Below are 12,604 nucleotides of genomic sequence, written 5' to 3'. Positions count from 1 at the left end.
CAGCCTATCCTTTTATTTTTCTTTATTTTATTTATTATTTTTTAATGATTTATTTATTTGTTTGAGAGAGGGAGAGAAAGCGTGAGAGAGTGTGGGGAGGGGCAGAGGGAGAGGGAAAGAAAAACCTCAGCAGACTCTTCGCTGAGCACAGAGCCCCTGTGGGGCTCGATCTCAAGGTGCTATCTCGACCTGAGATGAAACCACAAGTCAGGATGTTTAACCCACTGCACCACCTGGGGGCCCCACCATACTTTATATTTTAAGGCAAAAAAGTATATATATACACAGTTATGAATATTTTCCTATATTCAAAGGTGCTCAGAGTAAACTAAAGAATCAACCTTCTCCTCAAGCACTTAAGTGTATTCCCAACGTCCATAGGATGAGAATTAAGGTTTGCTTGAAAATGTCTTACCACAAAAAACTCTCATTTAATGGATTAACCTCGCTAATGTGAGGAAATGGCAATTATGATTTCTAAAATGGAAACATAGGTAAGTTGCAAAGCTCCCTCTACCTGAAAATATTCTTTCCCCCCATTCTCAGCTGTAATTACTGAAAGCTCAAATAATAGGCTAAGATAATATACAATGACTAAAGCCTTACACCTCTATCATTCAGTATTTAAAGTTCCTCTAAGAGACTGCCCTTTTTCCCCTCAATCTCAAGAAAAACCCCAAATCAAGCAGACTGTCTTGTCCACGTCAGCAATGCCAGCCAGCTATAAGCTACATCTAAGGAAAAACTTCCCCGAAACATGGAGCTGGGATGACTTATATACAGTACGATTTTTGAGAGGTCACAAATCAACTATTCTATCAGAATAGGGAGAAAATGAACACAGCAATCTAGAGCTTTAAGCCTGATTTACTCATCAAAAAGGGAAAAATAAATTATTTTTCAAACTGTCCACATGTAATTTGGAGGTCCCTAAAAATGTGCAAAGTAATAGGAACAGCTATTTTAAACTTTGGAATATAACGGACTATGGAGTTTGCGTAAGGCTTTACCAAACGCTTTTCAATACACTGACTCATTAATCCCTTGGACAACCATTTGGAAAAAAAAAAAAAAAAGGTATGGATGAGGTGTTTTCTCTTTATAATAAAATCAGGAAACCAAAACTGAGACAGGTTCAGAAGTTTATCAAAAATATACAGTTAAAAAGTAAAGTCAGTCCTTGGCAGAGTAGATATTCTGATTTCAAACTCATGCTCAGAGGCAGCCCTCACTAGACATTTAAGACTTCTAATCTTTGCCCATTATTTGCCCATCTTTCAACATCTTTTGTCTTTTAAGATTTTAGTTAAGTCTCTCGTCTGTATTAATCGCCTTGACGTTCGACAAGTGGAACTGTGTATCATGAGTTAAATGGTGCTTCCTATATTGGTCACACTCACGAGAACACTGTAATCCTATTTGTATCATGGTCTTTATCCTGGTTCCTTGAAAATAACTATGCTTCCCAGGGTCAGGAATGGGTATGAAAAGGGTGTTTCAGCTATCTCAACAGTGTCATTAACCAATGACTCACCTGTAACTGAATTTACAAGTTTGAAAAAGATGGAGGCCATTCAATTCACATAACACTAAAATAATACAGATCAATTTAAAGCTGATTTACAAGTGCAGGTCTTTCAGGGTCAAATAATGCTCTAGCACCAGGATCATGAACTGCAATTAATCCCAGGAAGTACAGTAACTATGCAAGGCACAATAGATTCAGATATATTTATACTGAACCTGGAAGTTACTTCTTTAAAAATCCTAATAAAAAGATTACTTTATCATTTGTCTTTTCCTGAAAGTAGTATGCCCCCCTCCTCCAAAAAGTATTCAGTTACTGGACATTTATAGATAGAATCCAGATAAATGCTTACTTTAACAGGAGCTGGAATTTTCTATTTCATACAAAATCAAGAAAATTGTTGAAATTCCTTCTATCAAATGAATTCTAAAATGCAACAAAGGCAAATTCAACTCACTAATCAGAAAACTACTTCACCATTTGCCACCAAGAGTATTTCTGGATGTTTGTTTTCCTCTTAAATATATTCTTCCCAATTCATAGATGAAATATAGTGTATTATATTTGAATTTATTCTTTGGTAGTAAAGCAATGATTTGAATTCTTCAGATTAATTTTGCAACTATATAAGGCAAAGTGAATGATGGTTTCACCTATTTCCCTGACATGAAGTCACATGAAAAGAATCACCCAGTGAAGAGGTGAACATGGTTATTAGTGGGTCATTTTTTTTTAACCCCCATCAGTGATTTTTCATATTGCCTCCATTTACAACCCTTTATTACACTAAAATAACCAACAAGTTCTGCCTTTTCAGCAGTTACTATAAACGATTATTTCAACCAAACAAGAAAATGTCATTTAAATTTCTGTCCATCAGTTTAAACTATGTTATGTAAGCATTTAAAAAAACATGTGCGTATTTTATGCACTCAAGGTATAAAAGCAAAAATTAGGTATAGCTGACTCAGCATTTAAATTCCATTTTGGAAGGCAGAGTCTAAGCATCTTCTGGTGGTAAGAACAGTGCACTAGACCTAAAAAGCAGTACGATGCAGTTAAACGTGAACACATTCGGGAGCCAGAGAGTTCTACGTTGTGATTTCCAATATGGTAACCACTAGCCACAAGTAGTTTGAAATAATTAAAAGTAAATACAATTTTTTTAAAAAGTAAATAAAATGTAAAACGGAGTTCCTCAGTTTCACTAGCCACATTTCAAAGGCACAACTAATGTGCCATTTCCGCCATCAAAGAAAACCCTTTTCAGAGCAAAGTGATCTTATACAAGTGAGTTTAATTCCTGTGAACATCAACACCCTTGTCTGTAAAAGGTCCATAACATCACGTAAATTTAAAGACTGTTATTACGATTTTAATGAGATAATATATAAAAAAGTGCAATACATAGGGCTTAGTACACATTAGATATTCAAGAAAGAGTAGTTATTAATACAATCCTATATTAGACTTTACCCAATAATGGCAACCCTGGACAAGTCGCTTTCCCTCCCGAGCCTCATTTTCCTAAACTGAAAAGGTTAAGAAAGTCTTCTGGCTAACGTCTAATGACACTATCAAATCCTACCATGTTAAATGAACTATTAAGCAAAAGGGGCACAATCTCTTACTGAATAAATTACTACCTAGGCTCCTATAGCCTCCTAACCAATCCCAAGCATTCTTCCAAAAACCCCAGAAGATTGGCTCTCCAACAGTCCACAGTCTGATGTGGGCTATTTATAAAGTCGGTCTTAAAAGGTTACGGGAATATCCTTCTGAAATTGTATATACTGTAATTAGAAACTACAACCCCTATTCCATGATATCTTGCACTTTTCACATCTCTTTTAAATGAACACTATCTTTACAGATAAGTTTTTCTTTCTTAGTATTTAAACCAGAACACTTCAAAAGCACATAGGAGTTTAAACAGAACTTTTTAATGATTTTTTTTTTAACCAGCTATACCTCATTCTTACCCAGTTTGTGGGTGACCTCGAGTGTCTAAACAAAGTGAGAATTACACCTTCATGGGTGAGGTCCCCTTGCAGGACCAGAAATATGTCCAAAGACTTTACTCTGGTTAACAGCTGCTCCCTGGGAACCAGGAAACTGACTGAACGCTAGGTCCACAAAGCCTGCCTCCAATGAGGGGGAACCAAGGGCCCCCACACAAGGCACAAAACCAGGGTCACTGGCTGCCTTGGGGCACAGGCCTCTTCCCCCGCCTGTCCAGGACCCCAGAGTCACAGATTAAATTGAAGAGTGGAAGAGCAACTCAGACAGTAGAAATCAGAACAGAGCGCTGCATTTTTGCCCAAGGCCTGTAGCCTCAAAAAAAAAAAAAAAAGTGTTATTCCAGAGCAGATTCCTTTTCTTCCGGGTCTGTCTGCTCCCTCTGACTCTTTGCCCACAACCGCGGTGCCTCCCCTTTCCCAATGCCCCACCTCTCTCAACTCTTAAAAAAAAAAAGAAAAAAAAAAGTGGCTTATTCCTCTCCCTTAGTTTTCCCCAGCAGGGCCTGGAAACTGGAGGAAATTCAAATCAAATTAGCCGCACATTAAAAAATAAACGGACAAGCAAATCAAAGGGTGCCCACCCAACAAAAGATCTCTCCCGTTCCAAAATATGATTAAGCCTGGGTGTGAGAAGGGGAGGGAGACTAGAAACCGGCAGGGATGGAGAGATAAACGTGTGGATTTGGGGCCTCAGCGTCGGCCCATCGCGGCCAAATGCCAATTTTTTTTTCCCAAGGAAATGCTAGGCTGAAGAGAAAATAAAAAGTTGTAACTTTTAAGGAAGTCAGCAAAACGGCAATGTCTGGATAATATGCCACTGCTTCCCTTCGTCTGGGATGGCAGGGTGGGAGCTGGGATTCGAAAAGCTCCAACTCCAGTCGCGCACTCCTGGAAGCCTCCCCGCCAACGGCGCCGCCAGGCGGCCCAGCCCCGTCTCCTGGGACACCGGGCCCTGGTGCTTGGGCTCCCACGGGGCGCCCGGACCTTTGGGAAAGTTCGCGGGCACAGCCCGAGGCCCCACTTTCCTCCCAGGGTGACAGGCCCTTCCCACGCCGGCCGGCCCCCGCCCCGCCGCGGGCACCAGACGGTCCGCGCGGCCCCTCCCGGCCGCCTCCGGGCGCGGATTCCGCCGCCCGCCCCACCCCCGGCCGGGGCGCCCCTCGGGGTGACCGACTGACCGGAGCTACGCTGGCCCACACACCGGGTCGCCAGCTCCTTCCCGCCGCGCCCCGCTCCCCCGCCCGATCTTCCAGCCGCAGGGCTCGCCGAGTCCGGCCGGGGCCGCCGGTTACCGCCCCCAGCCCGGGGGGAGCCCGGGGGGCAGGACGGAGAGGGAGGACGTGGCGCGCACGGAGGTGGCCAGCGGCGAGGCGGGGAGTGTCCTGGAGAGGCCCGGCCGGGGGCAGGGGGCCGGCACGGCTCCCGGGGCTGCGGGCCCGGACCCTCCCCGCGAGCATCTCGGGGTCCGAGGTCCCGGCCCGCCCCCGCCCGGCGCGGAGAGGCGGCCCCAACTTCCAGCCCCACTTCGCACGCCCGCCCTCCTCCCTCCACCATATGGAAATCTACAGCCTCTGAAAGTGACACGTCGAAGATTCCTCGGCCTCTCCGCCCGCCCTCCCCCTCCCGGGCAGCGTTCCTGCCGCGGAGATTCCGGGAGGGGGAGCGGATTCCTCGGACAGAATCTGCTGGGAAGGATGGGGAGGGCGAGGGGGGGAGGGAGAGCCCGGGAGCCACTGCCCGGATTTTTTTTTTTTTTTTTTCATCAAGAAGAATCTACCCGCTTCTTTCCCTCCTCCAAGCCGAGGCAAGCTGGGGGGACGGGCGGGGAACCGGAGCCCAGCAAGATGCGGTCCCAAAGTGGAGGCCAAACCCCCTCCCGGGCCCCGTGTTCCCGGGGTGCCCAGACGAGCGCGGGGCGCCCCAGCAGTCTGGCGCCAAGTTTTCCCCGGGAAGCCCGGCGCGCCAGGAGCGCTCCGGGACAGGATCGCACTCCGGCGGACTCAGCGTCCGGCCGGGGCTTTCCAGCGCGCGGGACCCAGCGGCCGAGGCGCGGGGTCCCGGTCCCCTCCAGTCTCCCGATCCTGCACGCCTTACCTTCTCTCGGGCTGAAACGCGGGGCTCCGGGCGCGCCACACACCAGGTTGCCCACGCCTTCCCAGCCGGCAGCCCCGAGGATCCCCGCTGCCCCCTTCGCTGCTCCCGCCGCCGCCGCCGCCGCCGCCGCTGCCGCCGCCGCCGCTGCTCTCCTCCTCCTCCGGCCGCCGCCGCCGCTCAAATAACTACCAGGAGGGTTTGATGGGGGATTCCGCCATGTCAATGATGTCGGGACCACATGGGGATTTGGGGCCCGCCCACTGCCGTAAACTGCAGAGTAAAACCGCCGCCAAAAAGCTCAGATTCGCAGGACTGTGGGAGCCTCCTTTGCTCCCAGGCCTGCACAGCTGAGGAGAAACTCTTTGATTCAGCCAGACTAAAGAAGTCTGAGGCTTAGGGGATCTAGCAGCTCCTAAAAAAACGAGGGCTGCATGTTCTGCAAAAGATCGCCAAACACCGATATAAATGCAGTGTTTGCTGAGTAATAATCAGAGCTAAGACGTTTTTCATTTACACATCTAACTTTTTTAAATCCCCACAACCTTGTGAGCTGTTTTGTCACTCGCTTGTCTATTTCCCACAGCACTTGTTCATACAACTAACATAGCGTGAACAGATTTTACTACCACCAAAGTAAAAATGTCTATTTCCCCCTTTCAGAACCCGATATGCACTCACAGGGGCAGAAACTGATCCATACTCCTATCTATTTCTGTACTGTCAAACATGGCATCGTGCATAATGTGATTCATTAGATAACTGTTAGGCTTATATTATTAAATGTAATGTATTCCTGTTATAGAGGCTCAAAATGGTTAACAGGCAGCATCCCATCCCACCCCTGAAATTATCCAGGAGGCAAGAAGGCAGAAGTTGTCCCACAGAGGACCCTTCTCTCCTTAGCATCCCAAGTATCCTAAATAATTACATTCAGCATCATTTATTGGTCACAAAGCAGTATTCAGTAGTGACCAGAGGCAATGCATTACTTTCATTGACCTAAAAAGAACAATCATCTGTCAGATAAGGTCATTGTACATAGTACTGTATTAAAGCCAGAAAAACATAAAAGAATACTGAGATGAAAAACGTATAGCACTCAGATCTTAGCTCAGACATGTAGAGAAATGGAACTAGCATCACAATTGCCTGTTGAAGAAGGGAGGGGTGCGGGGAGAGGAGAAGAAAGAAAGATGTGTCCAGATTTCATGTTTATGAGTTTTCTTGAACCTGGCAGAGAACTGAAATTTCAGGGCAAGCACCTAACCCGAGTCTTCTCAATTTCTCTTGCCTGCTTCTGCCTCCTTTGCCAAGCCTGTCCTTCCACACTTGAATCTAACCTTGTGCTCTCTGAAGTTTTCAAGTTATCTACTCATTTGGATTCTTCCACATCTTTACAATTAATTTGTTCAACAAACATATATAAGGGGTACTTTATTCAAAGCACAATGCTAGGTTGATGCTGGGGATACAAAAATGAACAAGACCCAGTCAAGTGGAGGACATAAACAGCAGCTTCAGAGCAATGTGAGAAGAACTGAAAAGAATTGTGAGTTTCTGGGGAAAAGAGCTATGCGACTGTGGGGAGGGAGGGAATGATTTCAGCTGGAGCTCAAAGACTAGGAAACGATCTTAGGATAGGGAAGAGGAAGACAGACGCTCCAGACAGAGTGAAAGTATGTACACAAGGACGGAGGTGTGCTTCGAAGTCATGAAAGTTCAGCTGGGCTGGAGGGTAGGGCTCTAAGCGAAGCTGGAGAAGCAGAGGTGGGAGCTGGGGAGCCACTGCTTTTCCTCTTTGCCCTTCCGGCGCAGGACTACCCCCAGGATTGGAATATGTTTTAGAAAGATGGCTTCAAGAGCCCATTTGGAGACGTTGGGTGAAAGAAGCCAGTTAGAACAGAGAGCCCCATTTGCCTGTATTCACTATTATCCCACACGTCTCCAAAATCAAATTGTAAGTTACAAAAAGAAAGGAGTTATTTCTCAGTATTCCTTTTTTTTGGGGGGGGGGGGGTCCTAAATCAGCAAATGCTTGAAACTTATTTCTCTTTGCACACTCCTATTTCTCTGCAGATTTCAGTTATTTCTGCCTACTTCTTCCACTAGACTGATTTTGTTCTAGTGAAGAATCAATGTATACAAAAATGCCTTAAGATTGTAAATATATGTTCATATATGTGATTTCAGTGTTTCATTCATCTTCTTGTCCTAACACCTTACACCAGTGTTGGCGCAGCACAGAAGCCACAGTAAACGTGTGCAAAATGAGAGGAAGCATGGTGTAGCCCAAAGAACTTGGAAATTATAATCAGGCAAAAGCCAGTGATGTTAGGCAAGTTATTCAAGTTCTCTGAGTCCTCTGTTAAGTAAACATTTAAATGAACATTTATTTGTTAAATGGTGGTATTGCCTTCTGTTCAGGTCCTGAGAATTAAAAGCCTCAAAGCCCTGATACTCAGGTGTAAATAAATAGCAGTCCCTCTTTGAAGATGAATGAAGATGTCGTTCCTGGAGGGAATTAAGAGAACAGAAATTGGAAACTTCAAGGAAAAAGATGGGACCTTTGAGAGGGCTCTCAACTACACGTTGAAGGATTTAAATTTAATACAATGAGGTTACGGAGGCATGGAGTGATTGAAGTAGGTTTCAAAGCTGACTATTCTGGAAGCAAGATGTAGAACAAGGCCTCTCATCTGAAAGGCATGCCCTGAACCCAGCCTGGAGGGGAAATGACAGACTTAAGCCAGTGCGATGGTCTGCAAATGGGAAGGAGGGTAATACAAGGCAATGAGTCTCACCCTGTGGTATTGACGACCCAAGTCACCTGCCACCTGAGGTCCTACATTGTGGACCCGTAGTCATAACTTTGCTCCAAAAGCAGTTTAGGATTTGCTCAAATACAAAAATTAACATCCAAATGATGATGCCTGGAAGTGAGGGCATGTAACAAAATATACAGACTTGTAAGTCTTTCTATTGTGCGTGCAATGTAAGCTGAGTCGTATTAAAAAAAAAAAGATTCAAAGTGATACTTTCTGATTTCAAATACCTTCTAACAAAAGAAATGCAACTTTAACATATCAGAAAGCATGAGTTTTAAAACTAGCACTAAAAGAAATCTCAAACCATTACACCTCTGGATACTTCTCTCAGCCTAAATTTGAATGTCTCAGAGATCACAACAGCCAGTAATACATAGTACGGAGAAGCCCTAGCCAGGTTCTCAGTCTCAGCACCCTTCCTTCCTTTCTTTGCCCACAGCTAGGGTTGCTAGATTCTCGCAGGCACGCTCAGTCTTGCCTTTAATCTTGAAACCCAATCTTGACCTTAGAGGGCATTAACTCTTTGCATTTACTTCTTGTTCTAATGTCCTGAGCCAGATCTGATACCAGTTTCAATATGAATATTGACAAAAAGCCAATTAATCCTGTTTTGTAGAGGGTTCAGAATTTACTAGAGTACTATTTAGAGGAAAGGACAGCCAGCTCGGTCAAGGAGACAATCTAAGAGCAACACTGCAACTTCAGCCAAACCCGCTTCTCCAGAACAATGCAACCAGTCAGGGCAGAGACTTCACCTTCTTCACTATTGTTCAAGGCAAGACAAGAGCAAATTGTAGTTCAATACATATATTTTAAAAGTCATTTCAAACAAGAATATCTGTCCCACAGTTATCAGAAATTATCCAGGTAGAAGCTGTATGACCACCAGGGCTCATAAAACCACAGGGTTGATAGGGAGCTAAAGGTTTTCGGCCTGCTCTTCCTCCCAAAGCAGAATCTTTGTTCCCGTGTCCATGACAGCTAAGCACCCAGCCCAGCCCGAACACCACCAGGAAGAGGGAAATGTTTCTTGCTGAGACGGCCTTTTATCAGCAACTCCAGATCTACACCAAGTCTTCCGACCCCTGCCTCCTTGCAACTTTCCCCCAGTGGTCCTGTGCGGGCAGACACAGTAATAACAGTGGCCTTCCACATGACTTCTCTTCCAATGAACTGCCGGTCCTGGTCACATGCTCCCTGAAGACTCTCTTTTCCTGGATAAACATCTCGGATATGCTGAATCCTTATCTCATCACATGGCTTCCAGATCTCTTTCCTTTCTTGTCTTCTGCCACGTCTGGGGGCCTACTTGTTCAACATCTCCGAAAGGTGGGTATCCATGTTCTGTTCATGCTTCAGGCAGCGTCGGAACACAACCCCAGAGTGGTACCCTTTCCAGCCTTAATTTGGACAAAACGCTTTGTCATTACAAGTTCATCCGATGCTGATTTCCTTAGCTGCCTTCCCATCCTACTACATCATGTTTCCTCTTCCATGGAGAGTGGTCAAGCTGGGTGTATTAGTAATGCAATTGATTTCATCTTACTTGATTTTAATTAATGTTAATTGGTTGACTATTTAACTTCATTAAATTTTATTAAGTTTTTTTCTCACATTCCAGCCTACCAGGAACTTTCTGGACATTGAGTCTATCACCAAACAACCTTTGCCGGCTTTGTGACATTGATAAGAATGACAAGAATGCTTTCCATGTTGCCATCCAAGTCACTAATAAAAATGCAAAACAAAACAAGGCCAAGGACTACCACTAGTAATTTTTCCCCAATGGGAGGCAAATTTGAGGCAATGTTTTTTAAAAAGCTATCTGCCCATCCCCCTGACTTTCCTGAACCATAGAGGAGCAGGTTGGTCTGATTTTCTTCAGAGTCGTTGTTACCACTCTTGCCCACTCTCACACCTGATTTACTTGTGTGGTCATTTTCTCCTCCTAAAAGGGCGAGAGCTCTGTATGATACCGAGCCTCTTCATAATGACTATGCTAAGTACTGTCTTCCTCAAACAGATTCAAAATTTGCCCTGAATAGAAACACATGTAGATGCATATATAGGTATAGATATGGCTCAATATATTCTGTCTTTCACAGAGAAAGGGAGCAAAAAAAAAAAAAAAAAGTCTTTAGCTTAGCTACATGCTTAAGATACAAACCATTTTGATCAAGAAAAGATTCTGAAATTTGACCAGGAAGCAATGAGTTGAAAACAGAGTAAACTTACTATAAAGGCCTCGGTGCCCATTGTGTCTGTGAAGGGCAGGATATTCTATTTGAAATCACTTGTAGTCTTTTTATTTCTTTTAGTTCTTGGAAGCATACCCTTTGGTATACTACCTGTAATCTCTGGCTCTCAGACCTCCCTAGGGAGGGTTACCTTCTGATCACATTAACATTAATAAACACCGTTTCTCTGATGCTGACAGCCACCATTATTGTAAGGTTTCTCACTCCCCTTGTGCTCTTCCAGTTCCTTCTAGAAGTTTCCTGTGAACTTGTGAGCAAGTTCTTCAGCTGGCTTCAGTAACTTGTTCACCTAGCCAGGGCAGCTAATATTGTACCTGCCTCTGTGCTGAGCCTCCTGCTATGGGTAGAATTTGGACAGTTCACCCCAGTTACCCATAAGGCCAGCACCACAGACTCACTTCCTCTCCCCGGACAAACTCTGTTTTACGGGTCACCAAATAGAGGTTCCTTGGCTCCCAGTATCTCATGGTCTATAAATCGCATTCTGTTTCCATGAACCTGGCTTTTTTAGATTCCACATACAAGTGATATCACACGGTATTTGTCTTTCTCTGTCTGACTTAGTTCACTTAACATCAAGGTCCATCTATGTTGTCGCAAACAGGAAGATTTCCTTCTTTCTGATGATTGGATAATATTCCATTATCTTGATGAAGAAATAGGCTTCCTTTATTTAACAATGAGAATAAGGTAATTTATTGAGGTTCCTTTTTTCCTTCGTTGCTAAGAAAGTCAAGATAAATTTTGTTCTCAATTATGGCAATTATCCTTAGCCTGGAATTTCTGGTAAGACCATTCTTCCTCCTGTTTTATTGCGTACCTCATATTCATTTAATCCTTATTTTAATGGACCTATCTTATGCCTGTTTTATTATATGCTGTTCAATTCTTATGGGAGGTAGGTATTTATTTAGAACTTTTTGGCTTCAAGTGACAGGAAACCAATTCAGACTACATTGAAGGAAAAAAATACATTAGGTTTAGAATGAAACAGCTTATTCTAAACCCAGTTTAAAATTCCTGAACCAGGCACTCCCTTCAGCAGCACAGATACTAAAATTGGAACCATACAGAGATTAGCATGGCCCCTGCACAAGGACGACAGACAAATCCATGAAGCAGTCCATAAATAAATAAATAAATAAATAAATAAAAATTTAAAAAATTCCTGAACCAAAATAGTACTAATACAAATAACTCTCTCATTTTTAATTCCATGGTTTATAGTGATGGATCAACAAATACATTGTTTATGCTTTATTAGGATACAGTAACATTTTTCACTTACTTTTCATAGATTAACTAACATTTTCTGTCCAGCCTTATGATAATTATTCCAAAGAAGATTGAATAAGTTTAAACATCCCTCTCCTTAAAGAATTTGTAATCTAAGTGACATCATCACACATTGAGAAATAAATGCATAGCTTGATCGTGTACTGTTTTTGTTTAATCGGGGTTTTCCAGAGAAAATGACCCAATAGAATAGATAGGTAGGTAGATAGATGGATACACAGATACACAGAAAAAAAAGAAAAGATAAAAAGATTGAGAGAGAAAAAAAAGATTTATTTTAACAAATTGGTTCATGTGATTATGAGAGCAGCAGGCAAGAGACCCAAGAAAGAGCTGATGTTGCAGCTTGAGTCTGAAAGCAACGTGAAGGCAGACTCTTCCTTTGGATATGTCAGCCATTTTTCCTTTAAGGCCTTCAACGGACTGGATGAGGTCCATCCACATTATAAAGAATAATCTGTTTTACTCCAAGTCTACTGATTTAAATGTTAAATCATCTGAAAAATACCTTCACAATGACATCTGGACTGGTGTTTGACCAAATGTTTGGGTACTGAGGCAGGGCTAAATCTGGAAAATAAA

General features: G+C 43.5%; 1 protein-coding gene and 1 non-coding gene across 3 annotated transcripts in view; one reads left to right on the top strand and one right to left on the bottom strand.

Annotated features, from left to right (window-relative positions):
• The window catches only part of FNDC3B (fibronectin type III domain containing 3B), a 341,829-nt gene extending 336,060 nt beyond the window's left edge, over window positions 1-5,769 (bottom strand). Inside the window, exon 1 of one of the 2 annotated variants that reach the window (XM_026498541.4) lies at window positions 5,644-5,769. The gene's annotated coding sequence lies outside the window, so the exon portion shown is untranslated. Of the gene's footprint in view, window positions 1-4,727; window positions 5,091-5,643 lie in introns of those variants that run through there. The other variant, XM_026498552.4, reaches the window with a different exon arrangement.
• Window positions 5,770-11,755: 5,986 nt separating this feature from the next.
• On the top strand, window positions 11,756-11,859 carry LOC113257257 (U6 spliceosomal RNA). Its single transcript, XR_003316897.1, has one exon. It is a non-coding gene; the product is annotated as a U6 spliceosomal RNA (small nuclear RNA).
• The last annotated feature ends 745 nt before the right edge of the window (window positions 11,860-12,604 follow it).

This window comes from Ursus arctos, unplaced genomic scaffold, assembly GCF_023065955.2.
Source record: "Ursus arctos isolate Adak ecotype North America unplaced genomic scaffold, UrsArc2.0 scaffold_4, whole genome shotgun sequence".
Taxonomy (NCBI): Eukaryota; Metazoa; Chordata; class Mammalia; order Carnivora; family Ursidae; genus Ursus; species Ursus arctos.
The sequence above is the reverse complement of the archived record's forward strand: the minus strand, read 5'-3'. Positions and strand labels throughout refer to the sequence as shown.